The 22,016-nt window shown below is 45.3% G+C and overlaps 1 protein-coding gene across 3 annotated transcripts in view; it reads left to right on the forward strand.

The window, feature by feature from the left end:
* MTUS2 (microtubule associated scaffold protein 2) overlaps positions 1-22,016 on the forward strand; it is a 637,113-nt gene that overhangs the window by 59,935 nt on the left and 555,162 nt on the right. For 2 of the 3 annotated variants that reach the window (XM_047860746.1, XM_047860761.1), the window contains exon 1: positions 6,554-6,652. The exons of the other annotated variant lie outside the window; for it this stretch is intronic. The gene's annotated coding sequence lies outside the window, so the exon portion shown is untranslated. Of the gene's footprint in view, positions 1-6,553; positions 6,653-22,016 lie in introns of those variants that run through there. 3 annotated transcript variants of the gene reach the window in all.

Here is a 22,016-nt window from a genome sequence, read left to right on the forward strand (position 1 = left end):
TTGCGGCGCTCAGGTGCGTATGTGCATGCGCGGGAGCGGTGAAAATGGCGTCACCCAGCTACCCAGTCTCTAGTATCGGAACTCCATTCTCCCTGATCAGCAATCACGCACCCGTCTTTGGCTTCCGTCCACTCCCCATTTCCACACTGTCCGTGACCAAGCCCCAGGCAGCACCTCCCTCCCGAGTTTTGTCTCAGATGCGGCTGCCATCCCTGGCCCCCCGCTTCTGAGGGACTGTGACTTTGACCCGCTCCGCCCCTCTGTGGAGGGTCTCACCGAGCAATGTCCGAATGAGCAATGGCCGAATGTCGGCTGCACCCAGGAACGCTTGCTGGACCCTGCTGCTGTCGGTGCCCCGAGACTGCGGCCAGGTGCCAGCCTGTCCCAGCAAAAGTTCACGAGACAGTGTAGCAGCAGCATTTCAGGGATTATGGAAAATCACAACCCACATCTGGCACCAGGCTTCACCCTTAACGACCTTGTTCCAGCACCAGCGAATGTGGCTGCCTTCTGGGGTCTTCTGGGACCAGGTGGCTTCAACAGTCTCTACCACTCCTTCCAGCAGTGGAACCCCTTTCCCCCATGTGGCCTGAGAACCTCTTGGACCCCACTCTGCTCCTGGGGATTCGCCCTTCCCCCCAGAGCATCACCAGGCATCGAGCTGTGGAGTTGCAGACTCTGTGCTTCCCTTGTTTATAGTCTTAATGGAATTTGAACTCTCTCCTTTCTCCTGTCTCCTTTTTTAGTTTAGTCCCTGTGGCTATTTGTAATTTTCCACTTTCTCTCCAGCTGCTTTTGGGAAGGGGTGCTTTTCCCATATTCTCCCCCGCCCCCTTCTCCATCTTCTCTCTGCGCTCAAAAGCAGCTCCCTGCCCGCCACGGCTTCTCGCTCCCCAAGTTCACCTCTCCACACCGTGTACCTGCTGAATTCTGTGGTTCAGGTTGTGCAGATTGTTGTGTTAATCCTCCGATTGGTTTTCTAGGTGTGCAGGATGGTTTAGTGTTGGTCTGGCTGTATTTCATGGACACGAGACACAAAACACTTCCATGCTGTTCTGCCATCATGGCTCCTTCCCCTCATATGTTCAGAAAGTAAAAAAGACACTTCTGAATAACCCATGGGTCAAAAAAGTGATTGAAATGGCAATTAAGAACTTATGATTTAATGATCTCAAAAACACACATAAAAAAATGTGTGGGAGTTTATTTGAAAAAAGAAAGACTGAAAAAAATTAATGGGCTAAGCTTTCAACTGAGAAGTTAGAAAAAGAACCACAGAATAAACCCAAAGAACACAGAGGAGAGGAAATAATGATAATCAGAGCAGAAATTAATAAAATTGTAAATAAAATACAGTAGAATCAATAAAGTCAAAAGACAAAAGGGAGGGGCACCTGGGTGGCTCAGTGGGTTAAGCGTCTGATTCTTGGTTTCCACTCAGGTCATGATCTCGCAGTTTCGTGGGTTTGAGCCCCGCATTGGGCTCTGTGCTGGTGGCACAGAGCCTGCATGGGATTCTCTCTCTCCCTCTCCCTCTCTGCTGCTCCCCTGCTCGTGCTGTCGCTGTCTCTCTCAAAATAAATAAATGAACTTAAAGAATTTAAAAAAAAAAGACAAAGGGGAGACAGACCTTAGGCAGAATGAACCAAAAAAAAAAAAAAAAAAGGCACATCTACACAATATTGGAAACAAAATGGATGCAACTTCAGAAATAGCAAGTATTTAAAATTAATAAGAAAATACTCTGACCTTGTATCAGTTATGGGGGATACAGAGAAGTGTGGCCCGGGCTCCCCTTCCCTGAAGGGCCTGTTGCCTCAGCTGCTAGGAACACATTGAGCAGCTACCTCTGGCTGGCCCCTTCAGCGCCTGGAGAGAGCCTCCTGGCCCAAGAGCGCACCTTCCTCAGAGAGTCCCACAGCCAGCAACTGACATGGGCGGGGACGTGAAGATCTGGCCATTTAGCCTAGTCTGGGACAACTCTGCCCGTGTCATATACGCAGTAGTGTGCTCTTAAGTGTTGGGCTTCTCGGGGCTGGGTGGGAAACCCAACTTCTGTGGTGTAAATATCACCCTCCATGATTTCAAGCTTCCAGAGGAATAGCACTAAATGTGGAGTTGGAAAGGGATCCCTAACAGCACAGTATCAGATAGTACTGCCACCATACGGATAGGCTGGCTATAATTAAACTCAAGAACACGTGCACATGGAGCAAAGTAATGGAAGTCATGAGCGTTTATTAACTTCGTTTTTAATATTATATATTGTATATAATGTATATATGTAGCTACAGATAGATAAAACACTGTAAGTTTATATAACTTAATCTTAAAATTTTTTTTAATGTTCATTTTACTTTTTGAGCGAGAGAGAGACAGAGCATGAGCAGGGGAGGGGCAGAGAGAGAGGGAGACACAGGATCCGAAGCAGGGTCCAGGCTCCGAGCTGTCAGCACAGAGCCTGACGTGGGGCTCGGACTCACAAACCGTGAGATCGTGACCTGAGCTGAAGTTGGACACTTAACCGACGGAGCCACCCAGGCGCTCCTATCATTTAATCTTTAGTAATGGCTGTGTTTAACAACTGGCTCACAGAATTCCTAGGAATGGAACAATTTATGCTTCCGGGCCGGAACCAGCAGGCTCTAGCACACCGCTCTGTATGTGCTCACAGCTCCCCGAGGGTTTGGCTGAGGCTTTGTTGGGCGCAACTCAATCTGATTACTCTCTTTGTCCAATAATCCTGGTTCCCTGCCCTCCTCGCAGGCACCGAACCCTAATAACGTCCTGCTGTGCGGCAAACGGATTGCGGTGGTCTGAATGTTTACGTCCCCCTGAAGTCATGTGTTGGAACCTAACTTCCGAGGTACTGGTATTTGGAGGTGGAGCCCCTGGGGGGTGATTAGGTCATGAGGGGGGGAGCTCTGGAGCACCGACAGAGTGGGGGTGCTGGAGCCCGCCTGTACCAGCCTCAAGCACAAACTGTTCCATTCCTAGGAATTCCGTGAGCCCTTCTGGAAGAGACTCCAGAGGGCTCCCTTACCCTTCCCATCCTGTGAGGTGACCGCAAAAGGGTGGCTCTCTAGGAAGCGGGCCCTTACCAGACACTGAAGAAATAAATGCGTGTTGTATATAAACCACCCGGCGTGTGGTATTGTTGCAGCAGCCTGAACTAGGACACCGGTCTCCTGCCGAGTGTCGTTCTGACTTGCAAACACCACTCTACCCTTCCTTCCTTCGTCTTTTTCCACTGGCATTTCAGCAATGTGGAATTGCACCAGGCAGATGCCCCTGGCTGACCCACGTGCCCCTCAGCGTGGCGAGGCAACAGGGAAGATACCCCTGACACCTGCAAGGGCAGGCACTTTTGATGCCCTTGCCCACATCTCCTCGGCTCCCCTGACCCACAGCTCTGACGGACGTGCCTTGCGAGCCGGGACTCCAGTTGGCAGTGTCCCACTCACTCTGTGCGTCTGCCATGAGTCGCTCTGTGTTTCGGCCTCAAGATCGCTGCTAAAGCCCTGGGTGCCCGGAAGTGTGTGGGAGTTAAAGCAAGCCCCAAAGACAATTCCAGTTCACGGACAACAGGAGCCAGGTGGTAAGTGTTCAGCCCACGTCTTTGCGGTGACAAATCTGGGAGAACCGTGAAGGCTTCTCAGACATCGCATTGGTATTGCCCCCAAGCAGGGACCTTGATGACACAGTGAGATGGCACACCTTTCTGTTGTCTCTTCATACTTCCCTGTCTTGGTTTTTCAATGTCAACACTCCTGCTCCTTGGCTTAGCTACCGAAATAATCTCTCTGCATCCAAGTCCTTCTATCAGGTTCTGCTTTGGGAGGGGGTGGAGGAAACCTATGCTAAGACACCTGCTGATCATTTTTTTTTTTTTCCTCAAGAGAATACTCTACTCTTCTGTTCATAGCTTCTAAATACAAGCATGACCGCATGTCAAAATGGGACTTGTCTCGGAATAAACTGCTGGGAACAATAGGTGGCTGTGCCAGTTTGGGACCTCTGAGAGGCAGATGCCAAGAAGGATTAGGTGTGGGAAAGAAATGTTGAGAAAACACCTGCCCAGGGTGGTGCGGGCAGGAGGGGGAGGCTGGCATGTAAGTGAGGACAGCCTTCAGCCTGTTCAAGGCTGGCACCTGCGAAGGGAGAGTGGGAAGGGGGGAAGATCGGGTGCGAGGAGCTTCAGAGTGTAGCCATATCTTGAGAGAGCATTCGCAGGGTGGTGGGGAGTTCTGGAACAAAGGCCGAGCGTCAGATCAGTCCTCCATCAGGCAGCAATGGCCCAGTGCTAGCGATGCCCTCATGCTCAGCCACGCAGGGGACGTATGACCTTGGCGTGAGTGCTGTGGTAGACTGGAAGGGGTAAGAGCTGGACGCTGTGATTACTGAGTAAAGGTTCGGCCATTTTCAGCCCAAATTTAAGGAAAAGGGGACAGTGATCCAGGGAGAAGATTGGCAGTGAGAATCACGGGGTGCTTTGAGGGACAGGGGGAGACCCCAGCCACTTCATTCAAAGACAGACATGCTTCTGGAGAACGACTTGGAGAGCCTGGCATGTTTCACTTGGGGTTCGAGGACGTACACAAACCCAGAGATGGCCGCTTGAATCCCACATTAGAAACTTCAAGGAGAGAGACTCACCGGAGCCTGTGACCAGAGAAAGAGGGCGGGAGGTGCGGCGCAGTGCCGTGACCTGCGCTTCTAGCTGGATTGGCAAGCACACCACCTGTCCTCTGTGGGTCAGCGCGGCCGTGGTGGAAGCTAGCCAGGTCAGCCTGCCGGAGCTTGGGGACTCCGCAGAAGGTCTGTGCGAGGAGGACCACTAGAGAAGCTGACCTGGAAGGGAGGACCAGGGCAGGGTTCAGGGGACGTCCCCCACGTTGCCATCCTGGCAGAACCAGCCTTCACAGAGCCGGCTGGAGGATGGAGGACAAAGAAGGAAAAGATGTTTCCATTCCCTAGACGCAGGCTTCTGAGCTGGGGTCACACCCAGCTGGTGGGCGTTGCGGGGGGAATGGGGAAGGCTTAGGTGGACTGAGACTACAGTTTTGATTTCGATTGGACTGGACTTTGGAACACCGGGGAATCAGCCTGTTTGTTAACACTTGAAAGCGACAGAAAACGCTATGAAATCTGCCCCAGATTCTTCCAGAGGAGAAGGGAGATCTGATAGAATGATTTCAAAAGGCCGCGTGGAAAAAAGGTGCTGCTTCATGATTTCCCCTCACCAAGTAGTGCAGCTTGTTAAAAAGTTGACTTGCATAAAACACTGCTTAACAGGGAAAACGACACCATTTCATTTTTATGCCGGGAAACGTTTATTCCTCTGCGCTTGAACCACAGGGAGTAGCTCTCCGATCTCCGTTGCCTTTTTAAACCTTTTAGGTGCACTGCTTAGGGAGGCCAAGAGCATTTCAGGCAGGACTGGGACAATCTTTGAGGAGCCCGTGTATTTGTTTATAAGTCAGGATGTTATCCGTCAAGTTCTCCAGAACCCCTCGAACAGTGTTAGGCTCAGACACTTCTAGACCCGAGTCTAGAAGGAAACGCCTGCCTTTTTTCTACAGCCATTTCCAGGGATCAACTTTGGGTTCCTCGTGCATCAGGAATCCCACCGCCCTCCCAAGCTTTTCCCCTCCGCTGACCCCGAATTCCTCCTGCTGCCTAGGATGGGAAGCTGCCCCCTCTTCGGTCCTAAGAGAAATCCAGCAGATCCCGCTCCTCGAAGCCGCCCCCCACCCTCCCCAGTCATACTCCTTCCTGCCCCGGGGGGCGGGGCCCGGGGTCGCAGGGTCGCCCGCGGAGCGCGGCGGCGCCGAAGGGCCGCCTCCCCCCGGGCCCGCACGGAGCTGCAGCGGGACGGCGCGCGCACCGAGGCCCCGCGGCCGGCAGAGGGCGCTGCGGCTCCCCGGCGGCGCGGCTGCGGTCTGCGGGGCGCCGGGCCGGGAGGAGGCGCCCGGGCCCCGGCGTGCGCGTCTCGGGGCGGCCGGGAGGGGGTGCGCGCCTCTGCCGCCCCGCGCCGCCCTCCCGCGCGGGCCCGCTCGCCTCCCCGGGGGCTGTCACCGCCGACCGCACCTCGCGAGCGAGGCGCGCGGGTGGCGCGGCGCGCTCCGAGCCTCGGGCTTCGCCGCCGCCCGCCCCGCCGCCCGTCTTTGTCCGGGCGACGCGGCCGGAGGAGCGGCGGCCGAGGCGGGGCGCGCCCGGGCGCGCTGTCGGCGGACCCCGGTGGCCTCGGAGCGGCCGGAGCCGGGAGGGGGGCGGCGGCGGCGGCGGCCTGGGCGGTGCCGGCGCGAGGTGAGTGCGGGGGCGCGGAGCCGGCGCTGCCGGCGGGCGTGGGCGGCCGCCGAGGCGACGGTGCCGGAGAGCGCGCCGCAGGTGCGGGGGCGTCCCTGGCCGCGCCGCCTCCGCTGGCCTCTCCCGGCAAGTTTGTCGGGGTCCCCGCTTCGGGGATCTCCGTGGCCGGTCAGCGGAGTACACGCCCGTCGGTAAATAGAGAACTCGAGCTGGAGGAGGAGGAGGAGGAGGAGGAGGAGGAGGAAGACGCGGAGGAAGCGCGTCCGCACCCGGTCCGGGATGCGAGTCTCGTTGAGGGCAGTGGTGGCTTCTGGGACATCTTCCTTGGCCCTTTCCCACCCAGGTGAGCGAATCCTCTTCTGCGCAGCCCGACGGGGTCGCGCGGGGCTCCGGGAGCCTGGCTTCTGGAACCCGCTCGCAGGCAGGTGCGCGGAGTTGGGGAGTGATTGCAGCCGGCCCCGGGCAGCGCAGTATTTATTTGGCTTTTCTGGTCATCACAGCGCTCGCTGCTGCTTTCCTGCTCGCGTCACCTGCTGGGGCCGCGGTCTTGCAGCTCGTGTGGCACCCTTGCCCGCACCCCCTGTTTCAGGAGGGAGGGTGGGTTAGGGGAGCCGAGTCCTTCCCCCCCCACCCCCCGCTTCAGAGAAATTTGTTCTGTGTCTTCGTCTTAATTTAGTATGAATGTGTTATTTCCTTTGAGCTTTATAATGGCAAAGCAGTGAAGTGGTGCTTTTTTTGTTTTTTGTTTTTTGTTTTTTTCTCATTCTGAGCCTCTGCACAGAAGGAATTTCAGGCACACAAGTGATGTTACTACCAATCTATTTTAAATACAAACATGGAAAGAAGAACTCCTGGCCGGGTACCAAAGGCGCCTGTACTCTCCGTTCTAGAAGTGCTTTAAAAAATATTTGCTCATTGGTGAAGTTATAGAAGTGATTGCCAGAGCATCTGAGGAGAAAGGTTGAAGATAAGTCAGAACTAGGTTTTCAGACCAAAACTTTACTTGAAGGGAAGCCTGGTCATAGCTTGAGGTGCCCTTTGAGATAATATAGGGCTCCTTCTTTCAATTCATTAGGTAGAATTGCAAAACATTAAAAAATAAGATGGGTTTTGTAAAGGCTGTTAAGACAGTTGGTGAAAATATTTTGACTCCTTATTGATAGAAATAAAAAGAAGATCCCACAGATCTCCTTGATGGCTTTCAAACTATGGGATGATTTTATTTGTATAGCTGATGGAAACTTAGTAATTATGAGCTACCTGTTCTTAAAGATTCCCTCTTAAGAAAACCTCTACTCATATATATGGTTATTTTTTTCAGGTAAGAGGAAGACAGAGGTAGAAAACATCAGAAATTCTGATGTCTGGGGACCCCCTCTTGTGCCTCACCCCAAGTATTCCTTTCTGTTTTCAATTTATAGATCATGGTTTTGGGTGGTGCTGAGGCATTTGTAATGGTCCAAGCTCTCTCGGTGATTCTGACGTGCAGCCCGGGGTGGGGGGGGGGGGTGAGACCCATTGGGTAGCACGGTTTCTTTTAATTTGCCACTTCGTAGCTCAACGTGTGGCTACAGTGGCTTAAGGTAGGCAAAAAAAAAAAAAAAGTTAAAAATTCGGAGAGAAAAAAAATGGCATTGGGAAGAAAAATTATAGCACGTGCACTTTTGTCTTGTATCCAGAGATCTTCCTCGGTGATTTTTGTAAACCTGCAGAAATCGTCGTTTTTCAGAGACCCGTAATTCCATGTGACATATGTAGAGGAGTCCAAAGTGGGACATTTCTGTGTGCAGAGGTAACAGTGAAGTTGAGTCGTAGTGTCAGAAAAGATACGTGAAAAGATAATCAAGTCTTATGAAAGGTCATCTTCGTCTCATTAAAAACTTCATATAGAGAAGTAAATTAGGTGCAAGACGCTTTTTATGGTTTTTAAGGTTGGAAATAGGCCTGGCTGCTGAGTCGGTGTTTTTTGTCTGCCTCATGTAATTCCAGATATTCCAGATACTCGGATCTTATGGATGGTTTGTGAAGGCTTATGTAAGAACCACGACTATGCTTTTGTACTCCGTTAAACTCCCTGTTTGGGCTGTTACGTAATTGACACATTACTGGGTTCTTAGAGCCCAAAGAGGGGAAGGACGCGCAACCCCAGCCCGGCACATGTACTTTTTATAATGAATTGCTGGGGCCAAATTAGAGGGAACGGAAGGGACGGAGGTTTGTGAGAGAAAGATAAGAACAGCATCTAGAGGACTGAGGTAATAGAACGCTGTTATGCTTAGCGGTTTTCTAGAGATTTTAATGCCACGGTGTAAACCGCTCTAGTCTTTTATTTCTCCCAGCAGAGGCGGATTTACCGGGAAGCTAATGAATCTTAAGCTTCGGGGCCCCTCATTCGGCTTCTTCCAAGCCCCTGGGAGGGCCACTGGCCGTGTGTTCGCCTGGTCCTGCCTCATTTTATATTTGCGTTTTGGATTCTTTTTAGACGAGGTGGACACTCCCGCCACCCCCCTTTTATGTAAATGTAACGCTCTACAAAGTCTCAGTCTGCTCTGGCTCTCAATGGTGTTTGAATGTTAAGTTAACTTACAAAAATGCTTTTTCTTATTTTAACATCCACAGTCTTACGAAAAGACAAAACCCCAAATCGGGCCAGTGTTGTAGTTGACCTGCTGAAATAGTGCAAGGTGCTGTGACCTCGGGCCATGTGCAGCTACTGAGATCAGGCGGTTACCTGGAGAACCGACTCTTTGCCTGGTGGCACGAACCAGAACCGGGGCTTTTCTGGCCCCGGGGGTGTGAGTTGGAGGTGGAGAAAAGCTGAGCCGGGGGTGGGGAAGGGAAGAAAGTGGGTTAAAGCCCTTCCACATCTCAGAGGCGGGCTGCCAAGGGAGAAGGAAGAAAAAAAAAATTAACTACTAAGAGATGCTTCATTACTAGAAAGTTAATAGGAACAGATAGCATCAGCTCCATTAGGAGATCTTTTTGTAAACTCCTTAGGATCTGTCTCTCATATGAATTTTAAACAGGGAACAAACTCAGGCCTGGAAAATATTCTGAGGGAAACCAGTGCATGTCGGGAAGGACTCGCGTGGACTGTTGACTTGTCCCCATTAGCAGCCTGATTGGGCCCATGGCAGGAATGTTTGAAAGGGAGCTGCTGAGAAGAGAGGAGGATTTTCCCTTTTTTTCTGACACGGTTTCTACTTCCTATCTGAGTTTGGGCGCCTTCAGAGCTTAACATCTCGACCCCTTTCCCTCCAACCCTTGTGCCCCATCCATCCAGCACCCTCCCCCCCCCCCCCCCCCCCAGACCCTCTCTTTGACCAAACTGTAGCGAGGCTCCTCTGAGGACCCTTCTTGACCTCAGCCTTGGCCTGTAAGAACTGCAGCCTGGGACACACTTCCCCCTGTGCACCCACCCCACCCCCACCCCTCCCACGCACACAGTAAGACTCTTCTTGAAAAACTGTGACTTGGCTTCTAGCAGCCTAAGGCCTCCTCTCTGGGATGACCCAGCCCCACCCGCCTGGAGTTCCGGTTTGGAAAAGCCCAAGGCTGCCAAAAAGGATTTACCTTTTGTCCTGGCCGACACCTGATCGCGGGGGCCCTGACTTCCCTTTCGTTAAGTATTTATTAGAAAAACTTACAATCGTAATCCTTTCCCTGCCCCTTCGAGATGTAGACGTACATCCTACAACCCAGGAGTGTCTTTCTCAAAGACCTGAAAGCCATTCCTTTGACATGTAATCACGAGGGAGGATAGAGCCTCTGTCTCCCAGTCTGTGTGGGAGCCTAACTCTGACAGGTGCCACTTAGCAGACACAGATGGCCTAATCGCCTTGACGGGCAACAGCCACCCTGCCCGCTTCCTTGACTCTGCTTGTTCCCCCTCCTTATTCCCCTGTTCTTCTTTCAAAACACCCAGTCACCCTCTCCTGTTCACCCTCTCCTCTTCAGTTCTCTCCTGAAGTCTCTTTCCCCTCTTCCAGTATATACCGAATAAAAGCCGCCTCTAGTGCTCTTAGTGTCCGGCTTTGTTTTGCTTTAACAGCATCCGCCCGAAGCTTGAGACACGTGCTGTTCTCAGCATTAGGTATTCTTACAGAGCAGTGAGCAAAACAGACCAAAACTGCGCCCCTGAGGAATTTACAGTGAGCATAATAGGTACATTTAAATAGATATGCGGTAGATCAGGTAGGGGTAGCACTACAGAGAAAAATAAATCATGGTAGGAATGTAGGGCAGGGAATTGTTGTGTCAAGTAGGGGGGTCAGGGACGGCCTCTCTGAGGGGGAACATTGAGTGGAGCCCTGAAGGGGATGGAAGAAAGAGCCATCGGGGAGGAGCCATAAGGGGGAGGAGCATTTTGCTCCCTGGGGAATGGCTAGTACAGGGCCCTCAGACCAGAGCTCCACTGGCACGTGGCAGGACCATCAGGGAGGCCAGATGGCGATGGCCAGTGCCTCCCCACGACGGCTGTAGCGGTTTCTTGGGCCTCCCCTTGGACTCTCTTCTGCAGCAACCTGAGGCTGTGTCAGGCGAGTGGGCGGTGGTGTTTCTCTTGGGACCCTGGGTGCCATGGTGGCTTGGGACCAGTTGCAACCGAGGGCCTCTCGGGGACATGGAATCCAGTCTACACCATTACATGAACTGGGAGTTGGAGGGAGGTTGTGTGTCCTCATTGACGGTTCCCATTGGCTCGTTGCAGGAGGAAGTTGGCACTTGTGCCTAGGTTCCCTGCGGTCCCCTAGGAACAAATAGAACTGCGCTAAATCAGGATGTTGGCAGTGGAAGCCACACTGCTCTTTCTTAGGGAACGTGGAGGTGGAGAGTGAGCTTAGGGAGAGTGAGCTGGAGGGAACCCAGTGACCTGAAGGCACCTGGAGTTAGCTAGGGTTGGAGGAGGGGAAACTGCTCTTTGGCTGCTGATGTGTAGCCGTGTGTAGACACACAGTCATTAAAGGTAAGTCAGCGGTGTATGTGATTAGGGCGAAGCCAGTATCAATGACAGGTTGATACTGACTTTGGGAACTTTGACTCACCCGCAGCAGTGAAAAGCCAACAGGGTGTATTAGCTTCTATAAAGACTATAGTGAGGGAAATACATTTGTCCAGAAACAGGCTGATTTTGATACCGTGATTTTAAATGCTTTCCAAAAGCACAGTGGAAAAAGCATCGAGTATAGAGCCGTGGATTACAAGAAATGATAATAAAACAGCAGAAGCAAATAATGAGCACTTAATAGGGAAGTTAAATTTCCACACTTCACCAGACTGTTGCTGCAAAGTACTAATCTAAAAAGCTAATGTGAACACTATCTCTGCTCGATGCAGTATAGAAGTAATCTCAAATCATCCAGAATTATCTTTTAAATTTTCTTTTTTTTTTTTTTGAACGTTTATTTATTTTTGGGACAGAGAGAGACAGAGCATGAACGGGGGAGGGGCAGAGAGAGAGGGAGACACAGAATCAGAAACAGGCTCCAGGCTCCGAGCCATCAGCCCAGAGCCTGACGCGGGGCTCGAACTCACGGACCGCGAGATCGTGACCTGGCTGAAGTCGGACGCTTAACCGACTGCGCCACCCAGGCGCCCAAGCTGATGCATTTTCTGTTAGTGTTGCCTAATATCTTAGGAAATTTGTATGGCAGATATGCGACACGTTATATTTAAATTCTACAGACTCTAACCAGTGTTTCTGTGCAACAGTCTGTATTGTTTTAGTTTAACTGGCGGCTCCTGATGAGCTTAGTACTGAGCGAGCTAATACACCTCTCCTAGAAGACTTGGAAGTTAGCGTATTAGAACGTCGTCGTCCTCCGCTCCTCGGCTTCCCAATTAAAAATTTTCTGCTAGATTTTTAGATTATCATTTTGACAACAACCCAAGGTATTGTAACGGAATATAAAAGTGAAGTAGAGCTAATATCTCAGTTTGGAGAACTTTTTTTTTTTTTTTTTTTTTTTAAAGCAGAGATGTGGTCTGAAAATTGCGTTTGTCTAAGGCTGGGACCAGAGAGAGGCTGTCAGACACTCGTCTCAGGTGCGGAATTTAAAGAGGTATCAAAAAGCAAGCAACAAAAATAAATGATCTCTCAATGTAATTTAAAAATGAAAATTAGGGGCACCGGGGTGGCTCAGTCGGTTGGGCGACTGACTTCGGCTCAGGTCATGATCTCACAGTTCATGAGTTCGGGCCCCGCTTCGGGCTCTGTGCTGACAGCTCCGAGCCTGGAGCCTGCTTCGGATTCTGTGTCTCCCTCTCTCTCTGCCCCTCCCCTGCTCATGCTCTGTGTCTCTCTGTCTCTCAATAATAAATAAACGTTAAAAAAAAAATAAAAGAAGATTAGTGCAAAAAATTCATGATGAGCAAAATACCAAATTAAAAAAAAAAAATCAGTATTGATTTTTTCCTCCGGTGTCAGACTCCAGGATGAAGCGGCACAGCACTGTCCCTGATTGTGTCTTAACTTAAAATTTTGATATTTTATTCATGATGCATTTTTATTAAAAAAAAAAAAAAACGCTTATCTTGGAACCACATCTGGAATGTTAGAGTAAGGACTTTCACTAAATATTCCCCTGCAAAACAGCACAGAGAACAAAATTTCATGGAGGCAAATATTGGCATAATAAACTATTTTAGAACTCTGGGGTTAAGTCAGAGAGTTGCAACAATTCAAGGAGCATTTATTCAAGAGAAAAGACTGAATTTCAGAACAGTGAACTCCTAGTACAGTAGCCTTGAAAACTAAATGCTACTGGAGGGGTAAGAACAAGTTCTGAGCTCTTCAAAAATCCCCACTCTCAGAAAATTGTCACTATATGACCTGTCTGGCAAATGTTGAAAAGCTCTATCCTCAGAGCTTGTTTTTCTTTCTTTTTTTTTTTTTTTTTTTTTAAGTTTATTTTGAGAGAGAAAGGGAGGGAGAGAGCACGTTAGCAGGGGAGGGGCAGAGAAAGAGAGAGCAAGAAAATCCCAAGCATTCTCTGTGCTGTCAGCACAGAGCCTGATGCAGGGCTCGATCCCACAAACTGTGAGATCATGACCTGAGCCAAAATCAAGAGTCAGATACTTCACCGACTGAGCCCCCCAGGTACCTCAGAGCTTGTTTATATTTCACCTGATTCAGAACTCATTTCGTGTGAACAGCTTGAGGGCATTTTTTAAAGACACTCAGCAGCAGTTAACACTGCAGGTGCCTGAGGTGGCTACACCTGTTGAGGTTGACAAGAAAGAGGTTGACCAAAAAAACCTTAAAAAGAATAATTGGGATAGGAGGTATCTGTGGGATTTGAAACGCTTTGACATATGTTTTAGAATCTAGAAGGCCCCTGCGCATGTGAAAATTTATACATTTGCCGAGGACTTGTGAAGGCCCTGATCTGTTACCCTGGGTGACACTGAGGCTGTCTATACAAGCAGGAAGAAAAGGCTAAGGGAGAGTTGTAAACTGCCTATCAGAGCATAGAAAGAATGTGACTACATACACACAATTCCTCAAGGAAGGCTGAGAGACATATTAGTTCAACGCATTTAAAGAAATTTTTGGTTTAGAAACAGTGCTTATTTATTTTGAGAGAGAGAGAGGGAGGGAGTGGGGGAGGGGCAGAGAGGGAGGAAGAGAGAGAGAATTCCAAGTAGGCCCCACGCTGTCTGCACAGAGCCTGATGTGGGGCTCTAACTCACGAATGATGTGTGATCATGATCTGAGCTGAAATTAAGAGTCAGAGGTTTAACTGACTGAGCCACCCAGGTGCCCTGGGAATTTCTGTTTTATCATTAGTTGGCCACTAAAGGCAACTAAACAAAGACTTAAGCAGCTACATATGATAAAACAGACTTTATAGAATTAGTCCTGGAAATGGATACACAGCATTAGTATCAACAAAAACAACAGGCAGCAACAACAATAAACCTTTGATGGAGAGTGAAATCTGAGTTTATTGAAAATCCAGTTTTCAACACACACAAAGAAAGAAGGGACAGGGAAAATCCAAAAGTGTCCCTGAGAGTCCAGATATTGGACTTAGTAGACAAACATTTTATTTTTTATTTTTTCAATATATGAAGTTTATTGTCAAATTGGTTTCCATACAACACCCAGTGCTCATCCCAAAAGGTGCCCTCCTCAATACCCATCACCCACCCTCCCCCCCACCCCCCCCCCCCGCCATCAACCCTCAGTTTGTGCTCAGTTTTTAAGAGTCTCTTATGCTTTGGCTCTCTCCCATTCTAACCTCTTTTTTTTTTTTTTCCTTCCCCTCCCCCATGGGTTCCTGTTAAGTTTCTCAGGATCCACCTAAGAGTGAAACCATATGGTATCTGTCTTTCTTTGTATGGCTTGTTTCACTTAGTGTAACACTCTCCAGTTCCATCCATGTTGCTACAAAGGGCCATATTTCATTCTTTCTCATTGCCACGTAGTACTCCATTGTGTATATAAACCACAATTTCTTTATCCATTCATCAGTTGATGGGCATTTAGGCTCTTTCCATAATTTGGCTATTGTTGAGAGTGCTGCTGTAAACATTGGGGTACAGGTGCCCCTATGCATCAGTACTCCTGTATCCCTTGGGTAAATTCCTAGCAGTGCTATTGCTGGGTCATAGGGTAGGTCTATTTTTAATTTTGTGAGGAACCTCCACACTGTTTTCCAGAGTGGCTGCACCAATTTGCATTCCCACCAACAGTGCAAGAGGGTTCCCGTTTCCTCTCCGGCATCTGTAGTCTCCTGATTTGTTCATTTTGGCCACTCTGACTGGCGTGAGGTGATATCTGAGTGTGGTTTTGATTTAGACAAACATTTTAAATCAGTGATTATAAATGGGTTCAAAGAGTGAAAGGAATTCACATTTAAAGAATTAAAGTATGAAAATTATGTCTTACCTAATAGAGAATATCAGTGAAGAGAGATAATAAAGAACAAAATAGAAATTCTGGAGTTGTAAACCACAATGAAATGAAAAAAAATGACTAGATGGGGTCAACAACAGATTTAAATTTGCAGAACTAAGAATTAGTGGACTTGGAAGTCAATTGAAATTACACAGGCTTCCCCCCCCGCCCCCCCCCCCATAATGGAAGTCCCAGAAGCAGGAGAGAGAAAGAGACAGAAAGAATACTTGAAGAAACAATAGCCTAAAACTTGACAAATTTCATTTAAAATATCAACCTGAATACCCAGGAATGTTAGTACATTCCAAGTAGGATAAACACAGAGATGTACACTTACACAGTCAAGCTATCAAAAGCCAAAAAAAACCAAAAACAAAACCCAAAACAAACCCAAGAGAGAAGTGAATCATGGTGTTAAAGGGATCCTCAATAAGATTAACAGCTAGCTTTTCATCTGAAATCGTGGATGCCAGAAGTAGTAAGATGACACATTTAAAGTGCTGAAAGAAAGAACAATCAAGAATTCTATATGCAGCAAAACTGTCCTTCAAAATAAAAAAAAATTAAGACATCTCAGAGAAACCAGTTTGTCACTAGCAGATGTATCCTACAAAAAAAGGGAATCTTTCTAGTTGTAACAAAAAGAAACTAGACAGTAATTCAAATCCATAGGAGAAAAAAAGAGTATCAGTAAAGGCAACTCCATAGGTAAATGTAAAAGATGGTGTCACCCACTAAGAAAATAACTAAAAAATATATAATAAAAGAAACAAGGGAATTAAAATGGGATACTAAAATAACAAAAAATAAGGCAGTAATGGAGGAATAGAGGAACAAAAAGGCCTAAGATATATAGAAAACAATAAAATGGCAGATTGAAATTTTACCAGTAATTATGTTAAATGTAAATGGACTAAACACTCCCATGAAAAAGCAGAGATGGGCAGAATGAATTAAAGAAGCATGACCTAACGATATTCTCTCTACAACAGACCCACGTTATATTTAAACACAAAAAGTTCAAAAGTAAAAAAATATAATAAGATGTACTGTGTGGGGTGCCTGGGTGGCTTGGTCAGTCAAGCGTCCAACTTCGGCTCAGGTCATGATCTTGAGATTCATGACTTTGAGCCGCATGTCGGTCTCCATGCTGACAGTGTGGAGCCTGCTTGGGATTCCCTCTCTGCTCTTCTGCTACTTGCATGCACACACTCTCTCTCAAGAAACAAATAAACTGAAAAGATACACCATGCAAAAAGTAACCAAAAGAGAGCTGGAGTGGCTGTCCTAATATTGGAGAAATTGACTTTAAGAAAAATATTATTACAAGGGTAAAGAGAGTCATTATATATTGATAGGTCAATTTATCAGGAAGACATTATAATTACAAACATGTGCAAATAACATCAGATCCCAAAATACATGAAGCAAAAACGAACAGAATTGAAGGGAGAAATACAAAGTTCGGCAATAACCACTGGAGATTTTAATATCCCACTTTGAATAATGGATTGAAACTGGGTAGAAGTTCAATAAGGAAGTAGATTTGAACATTATAAATAAACTAGAACAGACATCCAAAGAACTCTACATTTAACTATAGCAGAATACACATTGTTCTTAATCGCATACAGAAATTCTTCAGAATAGACTGTATTAGGCCATAGAACATATATTAGGCCACACAACAAGTTTTGATGAATTTAAAATTATTGAAATCATACAAAGTGCTTTCTGATCACAGTGGAATGGTATAAGAAATCAATAGTAGAAGGAAATTCAGAAATTCACATAAATGTGGAAATTAACACACTCCTAAATAGCTACTGGGTCAAGGAAGAAATAATAAGGGAAATTAGAACATATTTTGAGGTGAATGAAAACAGAAACGTAACATACTAAAACCTAAGGGATGCCACTAAATCAGTGCTTTGAGGGAAATTTATAGCTGTTAATGCCTATACTTCTGAAAGAAGAGAGTCAACAAAATGAAAAGACAACATTTGGAACGGGAAAAAAATCTTTACAAACCGTATATCTGAGAAGGGATTAATATGTAAAATATATAAAGAACTCATGTAACTCAACATAAAAAGCAAATAATCCAATTTTGAAAATAGGTGAAGGACCTGAATAAACATTTTTCCAAAGAAGATATATGCATGGCCAACAGACACATGAAAAGATGCCTCGCATCACAATTCATTGGCAAATCGAAACCATGGTGAAATATCACTGAATCCTTTTGGAATGGCTGACATTAAAAAAAAAAGGATGAATGCAAGAATGTGGAGAAAAGGGAACACATGTGCAGTGTCGGTGGGAAGGTAAATTGGTGCAGCCACTATGGAAGACAGTATTGAGGTTTCCCCCCAAGTTAAAAATAGATAAACCATAGGATCTAGCGGTTCCAATTCTGGGAATATATACATAGGAAATTCCAAAGAAAATGAAAACACTATATTGGAGAGATACCTGCACTCCAATGTTGATAGCAGCATTGCATACAATATCTAAGACATGGAAACTACCTAAGTGCCTATTAGAATAAATAAAGAAATTGTGATACACAGGAATATTATTAAGCCATCAAATGACATTCTGCCATTTGCAACAACATGGATGGACCTTGAGGGCACTATGTTGTGTGAAATAAGTCAGATGGAGAAAGACGAATACTGTATGATTTCACTTATCTGTGGAACATAAAAACAATCCAAATTCATAGAAAAAGAGATTCGATTTGTGGTTATTGGAGATGGGGTGGTGGTGAGGGGTGGGGGAATTAGATGAAGGTGGTCAAAATATACAAAATGTACAGACTTCCGGTTATAAGTAAGTATTGTGGATATAATGTACAATATGATGAGTGTAGTTAACGATGCAGTATGGTATATATGAAAGTCGTTAAGAGAGTGAATCCTAAGAGGTTTTATCAGAAGGAAAGAAAACTTTTTTTTCATCTGTGTGAGATGATGGATGTTAACTCATTGTGGTAATCAGTTCACAGTATAGGTAAGTCAAGTCATTATGTTGTGCATTTTAAACACACAGTACTATGTCAGTTGTATCACAATAAAATGGGCGGAAATGAAAGAGGAGAGATCACAAATCAGTAACATAACCTTTTGCCTTAAGGAGGTAGAAAAAGAGCAAATGAAACCCAAAACAAGTAGAAGGTAGGAAATAATAAAGACTAGAGCAGAAGTAAATAAAATAGAGAATAGAGAACAGTAGAGAAAATCAGTGAAACCAAAAATTAGTCCGCTGAAAAAAATTAACAAAATCGACAAACCATTAGCTGGCTGACCAACAGAAAAATAGAAAAAGCTCAATTCCTGCAATCGGGACTAAAAGAAGGAACATCACTACCCGCCTTGGAGAAATAAAAAGGATCATATTATGAATAATTTTATGTCAACGAGTTATGATAACCTAGGGGAAGTGGAAAATCCCTAGGAAGACACATGACTACCAAACTACCCAAAAAGAAACAGAGACTTTGACGTGACCTATTGTAAGTAGAGAGATTTCGTAATGAAAGAAATGCTCACAAGGCAAAGCCCAGGTGTGTGTGGCTCCCCTGCTAAAGTCTACTAAATATTTGAAGAAGACTTGATGGTATAGCACAATCTCCTCCAGAAAATGGGAAAGGAAGGACCATTTCCCAACTCATTGTTTAAGGCCAGTATTACTTTGATACCAAAACCAGACAAAGAGATCACAAGAAAAGTACAGCTGACTCTGGAACAGTGCAGGGGTGAGGGGCATTAATCCCCCATGCAGTTGAAAATCCACATATTACTTGATGTGGTAATTACTTGACAAATAGCCTACCATTGACTAGAAGCCTTACTGATAAGAACTACGGCATATTTTGTATATTTATTATTTATATGTGTTATGTACAATAAAATAAGCTAGAGAACAGAAAATTTTATGAAGAAAATGGTAAGGAAAATACATTTACAGTACTGTATTGAAAAAAATTGTACATGAGTGGACCCACACAGGGCAAACCCATGTTGTTCAAGGGTCAACTGTATAAGCTGATATTTCTTATGAATATAGATGCACAAATCTGTAACAAAATACTAGCAAACTGAAGCCAGCAACATATAGAAAGGTTTACATGCCGTGACCAAGTGGGATTTATCTGAGGAATCCAAGATTGGCTTAACATATGAAAACCACTGCAATGTACCTTATGAATAGAATAAGTACAAAAACTTCATAATCATCTTGATAGGCATAGCAGAAGCACCTAACAAATGCCAAAAGCACTTCATGATAAAAGCATTCACAAAACTAGGAAGAGAAGGAAACTTCCTTGAGTTGATGAAAGGCATTTACCAAAACCCCATAACTAACATAATACTTAATGGTGAGGGACTGAATGCGTCCCCCTAAGATAAGGAACAAGATGAGGATTCCTTCTTTTTTCTTTTTTCTTTTTTCTTTTTAATTTTAGGGAGAGAGGAGAATGCTATCAGGGGAGGGGCCCATGGAGAGAGAGAGAGAGAGAAAGAGAGAGAGAGAGAGAGAGAGAGAGAATCCTAAGCAGGCTCCATGCTCAGTGCAGAGCCCAACACAGGACTTGATCCCATCACCCTGGCATCACTATCTGAGCTGAAATCAAGAGTTGGAGGTTCAACCGATTGAGCCACCCAGGCACCTCCCATTTTTTTTGCATTTATTGAATATTTTTTCAGAGGTTCTAGCCAAGGCAATTAGGCAAGGAAAAGAAATAAAAGGCATTCAGATTAGAAAGGAAGAGGTAAAACTATTTTGGTTTGCAGATGACATGATTTTTAAAAAATATTTTATGTTTATCTTTCATCTAAATTTAGTTATTTAACATGCAGTGCAATAATGGTTTCAAGAGTAGAATTCAGTGATTCATCACATTCAACACCAGGGCTCATCAGAATAAATGCCCTCCTTAATACCCATCACCCATCTAGCCCATCTTCCACCCACCTCCCTCCACAAACCCTCAGTTTGTTCTCTGTCATTGAGTAGATGACATGATCTTATACATAGAAAATCCTAAGGACTACACACACACACACTTAGAGCTAATAAGTTCAAGGTTGCAGCATATAAGATCAATAAACAAAAATCAGTTTTATATATTTGCAGTGAGCAATTTGAAAATGAAATAAAATTCCCTTTACGGTAGCATCAAAAAATAAAATACTTAGGGATAAATTTAACAAAAAGCATTCAAAACTTGTACACCCAAAACTACAAAACATCACTGAAAGAAGTAAAAGATAAATAAGTGGAAAGACATCCTCTCTTCATGGATTGGAAGACAATATTGTCAAGATGGTGGTGCTCCCCAAATTGATCCATAGCTTCAGTGCAACTGATGTCAAAATCCCAGTTGCCTTTTGAGCAGAAATTGACAAGCTGATCCTGAAATTTATATGGAAATATAAGAGACTCAGAAGAGCCAGAACAATCTTGAAAAAGCAAAACAAAGTTCAAGGACTTGCATTTCCTGTTTTTAAAAGTTACTACAAAGTTACAGTGATAAAGATAATGTGGTATTGACATTAATACCATCTTACAGATCAGTGGTATAAAATTGAGAGTCCCGGAATAAGCCTTTACAGTGATCATTGATTTTCAACGAGGGTGTCAGGACAATTTAGTGGAAAAAGAGTAGTCATTTTAACAAATGGTGCTGGAATAACTATATATCCACATTCAAAAGAATGGAGTTGGATTCTATTTTACACTACATACAACAATTAACCCGAAATAGCTCATTGACCTAAATGCCAGAGCTAAAACAGACCAACAAAAACTCATGGAAGAAAAGAGGAGTAAATCTTCATGATCCTGGATTAGGCAATGAATGGTTTCTTGGATACAACATCAAAAGCACAAGTGACAAAAGAAGAAATATATAAGTTGGGTTTCATAAAAATTAAAAACTTTTGTGCTTTAGAGAATATCATTAAGGAAGAAAACATACAGCCCATAGAATGGGACAAAAATTTTGCAAAACATATACCCAATAAGGAACTTGTATATGAAATATATAAAGAATGTTTACAACCTGATAACATAAAGACAAATAACTAAAAAGTTGAGCAAAGGACTTGCGTTGACATTTCTCCAGAGAAGTCATACTTATGGCTAATAAGCATATGAAAAGGTGGTCAACATTATGGATTTAGGAAGATAGAAAAAGAAAGCACAATGAGATATCACTATGCACTCACTAACATGGCTAACAAAAAATACAAGTAACAACAAGTGCTGGTAAAGATATGAAAACTTTGGAATCCTGATACGCTGCTGGTAGGACAGTGAAATGGTGCAGCCACTTTGGAAAACAGTTGCTAGTTACTCAAATTATAGACATAGAGCTACAATATGACCCAGCAATTCCATCCTAAGCATATACTCAAGAGAATTAAAATTTTATATCCACATAGAAATGTGTATATCAATGTGCACCTAATATCCCCAACTGGATACAATTCCAGTACCTGTTAACTGATGAATTGATAAACAAATAGGGCATATTCATATAATAGAATATTATTCATCCATAAAAAGGAATGAAATACTGATAGACGGTACAACATGGGTGAATTTTGAAAACGTTTAACTGGCAGAAGACAGGCACAAAAGGCCACATATTTTGTGATTCCATTTGTATCAAATATCCATAATGGGCAAATTTACACAGAAAACAGATGGTTGTGAGGGGTGGGCATAAGGAAGGTGGTATATCTGCTGATGGGGTCGGGGTTTCTTGGGGGGTAATGAAAATGTCCTAGAATTTGAT

This window comes from Prionailurus viverrinus, chromosome A1, assembly GCF_022837055.1.
Source record: "Prionailurus viverrinus isolate Anna chromosome A1, UM_Priviv_1.0, whole genome shotgun sequence".
NCBI classification, from domain to species: Eukaryota; Metazoa; Chordata; class Mammalia; order Carnivora; family Felidae; genus Prionailurus; species Prionailurus viverrinus.